The sequence below is a fragment of the Adiantum capillus-veneris genome, chromosome 19 (assembly GCF_014529385.1).
Source record: "Adiantum capillus-veneris isolate H3 chromosome 19, ASM1452938v2, whole genome shotgun sequence".
NCBI classification, from domain to species: domain Eukaryota; kingdom Viridiplantae; phylum Streptophyta; class Polypodiopsida; order Polypodiales; family Pteridaceae; genus Adiantum; species Adiantum capillus-veneris.
In genome coordinates this window covers 47340963-47351469 of record NC_140949.1, presented here as the reverse complement: position 1 = coordinate 47351469, position 10507 = coordinate 47340963, and positions in this window count along the sequence as shown.

Sequence of the window (10507 nt, the reverse complement as noted above, 5' to 3'; positions counted from 1 at the left end):
TTTGCTTCACTCTCACCACCTCACACACCTTACTTCATCGACTTCACAATGGGTTTTTTTTTTTTTGTATAAGAGGACTACTTTTATAGGCCAAAAGGGCTTCCCTCTCTCATGAGAGACAACCCTGTGTAGCCGCCCTTGTATAAAAAAGTCCAAGTTAACTCTCCCATACGACCATGTGTGGTTGTCCTTGAGAAGACAAGTCCACCTAGAAATCAGTCATTCACCCATGTGCAACCAAAGACAAGTCCACCTGACCTCATCCACTGGCCATTAAATTCGGCCACCGGCCAAAGACTTTAGACCACCGGCCGCAGTTCGTCGATCATAATATTCTGACGAAAAGGAATATTTCGACGAAGAGCATGAACTTTTTGGTTTTTCGGAGAGTGATTTTCATTACGCGCAATGGCTGCTCCCCATAACGGAGGCCTTACAAATGTGCGCTTTTTGAGACTAAAAGTTACAAGGGGTGAATTAGGCTCCATACTTAACACAACCTATCCCTAGCAAGCAATGTGCTCTAACCAGTACGCTCGCATGTGATTATTGAAATGCATGGTATATGGGTGTATTATACTATACATGCGAGCCGATTGGTAAATTTGGACGGCCAACAATCTATGCCCACCTCGATGTTCAACTCCATCGTTGTTGTTGTGCGTGAATTGCATGATTATAAGGTCTATATCAAGGCAAGAAAAGTGAATTTTTCCTACAAGAGATGTAAAAGATGGGTTGGCAATAGAATGTGCGTTACAGAAGCTATATGCAAGAAAGTAATGCAAGAATCACATGCTCCTCCTTATGCAGAACATTGTGAAATTGGAGCCACCAGTCATGCTCTGAAAACATTTTTTTTGCTAGCCATCAATCAAAAAGTTCATTCATGAATATGTAAATAATGCATGATGTGCCAAAATTTGAGATATGATAGAGAGACAAGAAACTTGGTTTATTGTTGCCATTACCAACACCTTAAGGCCCTAGGGAGAGTATAACTACGGTTATTATCTTTGGTTCCTAAGTCTCTTCATGGAAACCACAATAGTAGACAATTTTAGCAAGCAAGCACAATTTATACATGTCAAAAAGACTATCAAACCTCATATGGCTAATCCTTTTATCCCTCACATCTTTAAATATCGTGACTTGCCAAAGCCAATTGTCTCTAATAGAGACCCTTGTATGACAAGTCTCTTTTGAAGAGGACTGATTGAAAAATTAGGTACAAAGTTAAAATTTTCCTTTGTCTATTATTCACAAAGGGATGAGCATAGTGAAATTTTTAACTCCAGTATTTTGGATCTACTTAAGAATTGTGTCAATGAATTAGACCAAAGAAACTCGAGCAAAGGAATTTGTGGCAAAAGTACGTACCACTTGTAGAATATGCATATAACAATCACATACACCACTTGTAGGACTGTGTACATACTTCTATTGGAAATTATACATTCGAGATCCTTGAAGGAAGATGTAATGTTCCTCCTATCTTGAGAACACATGATAAGATCTTTGATGTTGATGAGAATGTGCATGATTTGTAGAGTGCATTTCAAAAAATTAGAGATGCCATAAGCTATTGTCTAAATAAACAAAAGTTAGCTACGAATAGGCATCGTCATGCTCTCACATTCAAAGATGATGATTGGGTTTTGCTCAAGTTTTGAAGGCTCAATTGCAACATAAAACAAGTAAGAATTGGCAAGGTGAGAAAATAAGACATAAAAAATTGTTTACAAAGCTAACTAGTCAATATTATGAACCATTTCACATTCAAGGAAAGATTAATAATATGGCATAACTCTTTTCATATTAGCTTATAAAAGCTATGTAAAGGAACTCCTCCTACAAAGCTAATTCATGAAGATCCTCCTAATTTTGATAAGGTAGATGAAATACTCCAACCAGAAGTCATTTTGAAGCATGGAAATAATCTCGTTCGTAGTGGTTTACGTTTGCAAAAGTATTTAATTAAGTTTAAGAATAATTTTTTGATGATGCAAAATGAATGATGGAACCTCGACTTAAAGACTCTCTTTTCTTGGTTAAAACCAAGGAAAAATTACCAAACTACCCCTCTAATTTGTGGAATTCCCAAAATACCCCTCAAATCTCAAAATTACCAATATACCCTTGTATCTATTTTGGTTGGATTGTTCAAGATTTTCTAATCTTTATTCATTTTTTGACAATTAAGATCCGTTTTTGCGTGCTTAGCATGTAATTTGTCACAAATTACCTCGCAAAAAAGGGCAATTATGTCTAAAATTAATGAAGCAATTCATGTCCAAAGCCTACCTAACCGACTCAAATTCTAGTTTTAGCATCTTGTATTGATAGACAATCAGTCTTCTTATAAAAGCTACAAATAATTTTATCTTTCAAGAAATTTAATCTCATGACCAAGGGTATTTTGGGAATTTTGAAAAAATTGAAGGGCACTTTTAGAATTTATGACAAAATATTGGGGGTGTTTAGGGAAATTTTGAAATTTGAGGGAAAGTTTGGGAATTTCCACAAATTAGAGGGGTATTTTGGTAATTTTTCCTGAAAACTATAACCATACACATAGATTTGGTAATGCATAAGACATCATTGTCAGCAAGTCTTTACTTCTCAACACCAAATAATGTTGCATACTATTTGTGGAATGGTGTACCGCTATTAGTTTAAATAGCACACTTGTGATAGCTATGTTGTTTCAACCACCAAAGTAGTTTATGAAACTATTTTTGGTTGGTGTTTAATGCACTAAGTGGATCCAATGCAATATGTTGCTTCCCTCCCTTGTACGCATAGTCAAAGAGGGATATGGTGTTAGGGCGGGGTAATGTCACCAAATTAAATTTTTGGCAAGTTTAAATTACTCTAAAAATAATAAAGATTCATTTTGAACACTTAAAGTTATTTTAGAGTGATCAAAATAAATATATAATGCCAAACAAGCAATCTCTTATTTTTTAAAGATATTTAAGGTGATCAAAATGAAAATTTAATTTGTTAATTTTCTCTTTCTAGCCTAGAGAGGAAAACCATCCATGAATTTCTACCTTTAAAAATAAGGTACGAAGTAAGCACGAATGGTAAGACCAAGGCTTAAGTATTAAAGAAACTTTAGAACATTCATAATCCACCAATATTTGGTTGAAGGGCTATGACATATTTTTTGGAGAACAAAACAACCTAAAAATGACCTCCCAAAAGCCCTTGTTAATTAGGGGAATGGGCTTAAAGATGTCAAAAGCTCTAGAAATGTCCAGAACAATGTTGGGACTTCAGTAAGAAGCCCAACAAAATTTTTTGGGATCAAAATGGACTCAAATGATCTTTGAGCTTTGATTTAATGATTTGAAAGCGGTATAGGAACTACGTGGGAAAGCCAACATGTGAAAGGGGCCTTGTGATAAAATGCAAGGGTTGCCTATGATAAGAAGATCAATTTACACTTAGCTCTACAAAGAGGATTTGACCCAAAAAGTGGGAGAAATGGGCCAAAAGGAAGGGCTTTGGCTTGGTAGGCAAGGCATTTGCTAAAAATAGTATATGCCACACCTTTCCAGAGCATCATCTTCTACTTTGCGTGCGTGCGTGCGTGTGTGTGTGCGCACGTGTGCGTGTGAATGGAGAGTCTATCTGGACACGTAGAGTGTGCTAAGGCTCATGAAAAAGCACTCTTCAAGCTTCATCTTCCTCTTCCTCTCAACATTGTGCTTACTCTTACTTACAAGGTAATCTATTAAGACACGACGAAGAAGAGGGATTTTTAAAATCCTGAAATCTTTTTGTTTAAGTCATATAAACATGATTAATTACTTATCTTTCGATTCTAATCTCTCTCCCCCTCCACAATGCTACCGGATTTGCATAGTTGGGTGCCTTTGAGAGGGAGGCCCATATTACAAGTGCATAATTGCAAAATAGAGCTACTAATAACCTTTTACAAGTGAGACGGAGGCCCATATCACAAGTCTAGGATGCCTTTGAGAGGGAGGCGCATATTACAGGTGCAAAATTGGCAGAATAGAGCTATTAATTGCCCGTTTTGTGAAGTTCTAATTATTTATAGAGCATGATAATTAAAAGAGCTCAACAATTTAGTATTTCCTACGCATACAATTTCTATTCATAATGGAAAGTCCTTTTGAGGGTGTCGGTCTCAAAAAATCAAACCCTCTATGCTATATCAAAGTCAATTTCCACTTGTCTTGAATGTTTTTATCATTAGTTGAATTGATTAATTGATGTGACCATTACTATATTAATAAATTGCAAGTTACAATTTAGTTATATACTTTTTAGATTGGCATGGAATGGAATTTAGCTAAAATGGATCTTTTGTTCATGGTTTATGAACAAGTTCATTTATGTGCCTTTCTTTGTCTTAAAACATAAAAACAACAATTAGATAAGAGAATCGTGTATTCTAAAATAAGCATATTTCAAATGGAGTATAGTATGAAGTAAGTTTGTGTATTTTCTTGCTTTTTGGTGCCTTGGTCACAAGAAAGGATTTTATAATGTGCTTTTTACTATTTTTGAGTGTTTTAATGAGAACTATGATTAGGATGTATGCTTAAAATCATTTTCTTCACGAAAGCAAAAGCGTTTTTCAAAAAGCAAAAAGCAAAAAGCATTTGTAAACACTAATTGTCAAAACAAGGTCCCGAGGGCAAGGCCAAGGAGTGGCTACAAGGTTTAGGGTTCCTAAAAGGCAGATGGCATGGCCAAGAACCTACATAAGGAGATGGTTGGGAGGAGACCAGTAGCCAGAGTTCCCCTTCTATCCTTTTGGTGGCATCAGAGCGGTTAGCTTCTAGGAAAGGAGAAGTTGTGGAGCACCTACTTTTGCATGTGCATGGTATGCATAAGCTCTTTGTGGCAGGGTTTGACACAGCAAGAGGCAACGTGTGAAGGGGCTCTAACACACAAAGGATTCGGCAAGCCAACCTACACAAAAACCAACACCAATGGTGCCAGATCACTGCACGTCATGGTGAGTTGGAAAATTTGTTTTAGGGTCGTTCCCGCTTGCAAATCACAAGTGCAAGTATTATCTTCCTTCCTCCTTTCTCTATGGAGATTCCATGCCATAGCCAAGTATTCATTTCCCATTTAGGGCACCTTATGGGGTGGCCCAAAAGGCCAACCCCTTGCAAAGGCCATATTCCCGCAAGCAAAAGGCTCAAAGAGTGGGGAGAAGATGGCAGAAAAGGGTCGAACAAGCAAGGTTACATGCATTTATAAATTTTTGTGTTGTCCCTTAAGTTTTTGAGTTCAAGAAACTACAACTTGAAGCGAGAGGCCAGCAAATGGCCAAGCAAAGAGGGGGTAGCTCTTTAATTTCTAGATTTCGTTCTAAGTTTGTTTTCTTTTTTGCAAAAAAAGCCCTATGTGGGGGCTTTTGGGAAAAAGTTTCATGAACAAGGGGGTTTCCACATTGGTGCTCCATGCTTGCCAAAGTTGGCACAACCTACTATAGCTGGATGAGTCCATGGCAAGCACGGTGGATGAAAATTGCATAATTTCTGCATATTTTTTCATAATTTTTATGAGTGTCGTAGAGAAATTGGCATTCAAAATATAAAGCCAAGGGGTTATTTCTCAAATCTCCTTGACAATTAAGTGAGCAAGGCTTCCAAAGAGCGGCCCAAGAGTGCACTTATGTCCAACTGCCTTCATCACCAAATTTTTATGGCATTTTTTAAAGATGCACAAGATGCATGTGGTGCAACAAGGATTCGGAGGGTTGACAATTAAAGGGAAGCAAGGCTTCTATCCCATCACGTACATGCATGCCAAGATGCTTCTAATGTGACTAGATTAAGCTTCAACACTGCTCTAATTTATTGGATCATCCTACGTTTGCTACATGCGAGTACAAATTACGTATACATATAAAGATTTTGGGCAATAACCAACACACACATGGTGTGTGAGAAAATGGTATCTGCATGTGTTGGAGTGGCAGGATTATTTCAAAATAGGTAAGATCTTGTTTGGTTTCCATTGATGATTCTCATGTTGAAGATGGTGCAGAGTTACCCATAGCTTTAAACTTGTAGTCATTGGCAACTAAGGCCACAACAACCCCAAGGCAAGGCTTTGCAAAGAATCAAAGCCTCAAGTCAAAGTTTTGATGCAAAGTAAAGCAAGTGTGTGGCATGCAACGCAAGGTTTGATGAGCAAAACAACAAGATTTCAAAGCCAATCTACATAAGGTGAATCTTTTGTAAATCAACAAAATTCACCTTTTCTATTAATTGGTTACAAGTTGATTTAGTTGTTTGTCTTCATTATACATGAATGCATATGCGAGGATATACATACGATAGGCTCTATGCACAAGGTGCAAGCTCTAAGCAGCACGAGGGAAAGTTTGTCTCACTTTAGGTTGACTCTATAGTTATGGCATGTTTTTCACCTCATGCAAGGCATTACAACATGTCCATCACTGCTTGTTACATTACATTTAGTCTATGAAATTGATTATGCCTACAAGAGCAATATAACTTCCCAGGGTAGTCACTTTGCAAAATGTGTATCATAGCATGTGAGTTAACTGGAGAGGATTATAAACAGTCGTAGATATTATGTATACATTAGAGGAAAACGGGGGTTTTCTAAATAGGTCCATAGTGTAAATTTAACATGTACATTGGGGTATTGTTAATAATCTCTTAAAATTATGTGACATAGGGAGATTTTGATGAGTGACTACCCCGAGTATAGCTTGTGTATGACCAATCTCGTGAAATGACACATCACTCATTAAGCGTCGATGGTCACTTTATGGGACCCTTACCTTGTGCGTTCAAGCAACGAAGCTATAAGCTGTCAATTGGGTAGTTGATAAGAATTCAACAAGCTCGCAATTCTCGGCTCCCAATAAACTTTGCTGATCTACCAACAACCACACCAATCACTAATAATAATACGGGCGCCTATGATGGTCCACATCTACCTATTGGTTTCGATAGTATTAGTTTGTATATGTGGGATCTTAGAGTCTCTTATAGCATAAGCAAAGCCAACAAAGGGTTTTTGGGACTAGACAAGACTAAGGGTTCTTTCAAGAGAATCATACTAGTATGCTTCTCTCAAGCTTTTATGTGTACTAATGTTTCTACTTAGTACATGTTTTGTAGGTCAAGGTGCAACCATAATTGCAAGTCACATATGGTGTTATGGCACAAGTTGCATCCTTAGTTCTATGTATTTCATGGAAAGTTCTTTGATGTAGGTACATGGTATTTTTTCTTTTTTATGATACGCATATTTTACAACTTTGTTGTTTTGTAATTTATGATTAACTTGAGCTTCACAAGTTAGATGTAAGTTGTTAATGACTTCTTTCACTCATCTATTGTATGCAAGTAGGGTCATGCATAGCTACAGGGTAGTAGTTACGGGAAGGATTAGAGGTTAGTGTACATAGTATATCCTATGTTAATCTGCCTTATTCATGTTAAATTTCTTGATGATGGAATTGAGGGTCCACACTGGGTATTATATCCTCTTTAGTGGTCAACTCTCTTAGTGATCATGTGCCTACAAGGAGGGGATCATTCTTTGGTATATGCTGTCAATCCTATGGTGTAACATTGTATGGGAACTCAAGGAGATTGGTTTAGCCAGTGTGGAGCAAGGTTTACGAGGGTCCTTCTCACTCGTGTTTTTGAGTATTTCAAGTTACCTCCACACACAAGTACTTCTTTTACTTGACAAATGTCACATTTATTGATATCATTATATGAGACATATTCCACACGTGGAGAATATGAGTCTCTAGGATTGACACCGATGCCTTTTTTACAAATTATGTGTTGCAACAAAGCCCTACATGCTAGTGTTATGCCACATTGCGGGAACTGTGGAAAATCAAGGATAAGAGAGTACTTCTGACAAATTTGGTGTAAATCATTGCTTATCGATTCATTTGCCAAAAGTGGCTAGGAATGCAATAGTTGTAGGATATCGCCAACATGGTAGTGGAAAAGGGAGCTTTGGGTTGGTTTCTTCCTCCCGCACCATGGCTGGACATTGGTTATTGGAGATAGATGATGTTCTTGGGAATGTTTTGGTTGAGAAGTATGCCAAATATAGTGCACTTTAGAAAGCACAAAAAGTTATTGAGTGCAATTTGGAATGTTGTCTCTTGGAGTACATTGATTGTGATATATTTTAAATTTATGTTGTTGTGATTGTCAATGCCTTGGTCGACATGTATTCCAACAAGCACTGTGCTTAGTAATGCTCTATTCAAAATATATGCCAAATGTTGGTGGCCAATCCTTGCAATAATGGCCACCCATAAGTGCTAGGGCCATCAAAGGCTACCTACCCCTAACATTTACTAAGTGTAGTGTGAAAATTCAAGGAATAGAGAAAGAGGAAATGGCGGCAGACAGCACATAGAGAAGGGCGAGAAGCTTCTTGGGTTTGTGCTGGCTGCAATAGGCCTCAAACAAGCATGGCCAATAAGTGAAACTTGCTCAGGAGTCCATTGTGCATATATTTGACACCACTAGTGACAAAAATTGTGCATCCCTCACCACCTACTTGCCACATCATCAGACTTCTTCCCACGCCATGTAACGCTGCCATGATGATGAAAGCGATGTTCAATTTGGCATCTCTTTGTTTATGTGTTCCTCTCTCTTGCATCTCTCACATCCAACATTCTAGTGTTGTCCCAGCTCATCTTTCGAAGACATTGTCCCTCAATATTTTTGGTGGACTCGATGTAAAGCAAGTTGGGGTGAGAGGTGCAAATGGAGGGAAAGAGATGATGAACTTTATTGAAGAGTTAACTTCCAAAGGGTTTGATGGAAATTTAGCAATTCTAGATTTTTCAAAGATGCTCCAATTGGCTCATGGTTATCTGCTTGAAGTAGAAGCTATGAAGTCAAAGAAGCAGATTGATGATAAGTTGGAAATGGAACTTGATTCCGTATGTGATTAGTGTGGTGTTTTCCAAAGACACGATCTAGAATGTTTCCTTGAATGCTATGATGCAAAGATAAAGAGTCGTGGGGTCCCAAAAGATTGTATGGTTGCAGCTTCTGAATAATTTGTAAGTTTTGGGCTCAAAGAACAAGTTCGAGAGCTAGCAAAGACATCCCAAACAGTGGGATCATTTTGCGGATAATTTTATTCATGAAATCTTAGCAATTATGGACTTTAATATGAAGCAGATAACTAAAAAGAAGTGGGTTACTTTCAGTAAAGGTGATGGGCATCAATTGGATGTACTTAGCTATGTTGATTTTTGGGAACAAATTTGTGGAAGACATAAAGATAATGAAGATAAAAAAGCAATGGAAGATACAACATTAGAAGCAACGGAATTAATCCCAAAGGATCATGTTTTGAGGAATCCAACACATATGGACAATGAATTTGAAGTTCAAATTGCAGCATTTTTTTGAAGACGCTGACAGTCAGAGCGCATTGGCAGTTGCGAGGAACCCAGTTTTTGATGCTCACACAAAGCACATTGAGGTGCATTACCATTATGTCAGGGAGAGGCTCTCTGCAGGAGAGATCAGCTTGGCTTATGTGCCAACACAGGACAACCTTGCAGATCTTTTCACAAAGGCATTGTCTCGTGAGAAGCTTCAAGCTTTCCGCAAAGCTTTGGGCTTACTCCCCTTTGTGGACTGATCATGTCCTCAGGGCATGGCACTTCCCTTTACTCATGTGCCAGCTCTCGTTCACCGCATCACTCCAGGGGGGATTTGTTACCATATACATGTGGTAGTGATGTGTGTGAACACACTAGGACCGCCGGGGCATTTTTTCCCTCTTTAGGAGGTTTTTTCCCCCGAGCATTATATATACGCCCATCACTCTAGGGCTATCTATCTTTCCATTGCACACTAAGTTATACACTCTCTATTGTGTGCCTTGAGCTTCCTTCGTCTTCTCCAAGCTGTCTGTGTTTCTCTGCAACCCTAATTCCAACAAAGGTAGCATACATACCCAAGAGTAAGTACACCAAAAGATGATACCGCCAATTAAAAAGAGCCCTTTTCTTTCCTTTCCTTTGCAAGCCAAGTTGAGCAACTTCATTCCTACCAAGTCCCTTTTTTGGATTGAATCCAATCTGTTTCCAAAAGAGATAATAACAAATGCAATAGGGTGTAGAATTCTTTTAACAAAAGGAGACACGAACATATGCACCACCAAGCCTACCCCAACATCTTATAGTAGTAACAAACAATCATGAGAGGCTTCTTAGCAACTTCTAATCATCACAGAGCAATAGTTGCTCAACCTCTAGCCATGTATATCAGTTTTATTTTAATTCCACTTTGGTTTTATGGAAAAGTAAAGAGGACGGGAGTATTCAATATGTTTTCTATTAGAATACCCAACATAAATTTTAGATCAACACATATGACTAGAGTTTACAAGAAAGTTTTCTTAGATATATATATATATATATATATATATATATATATATATATATATATATATATATATATATATATATATATAT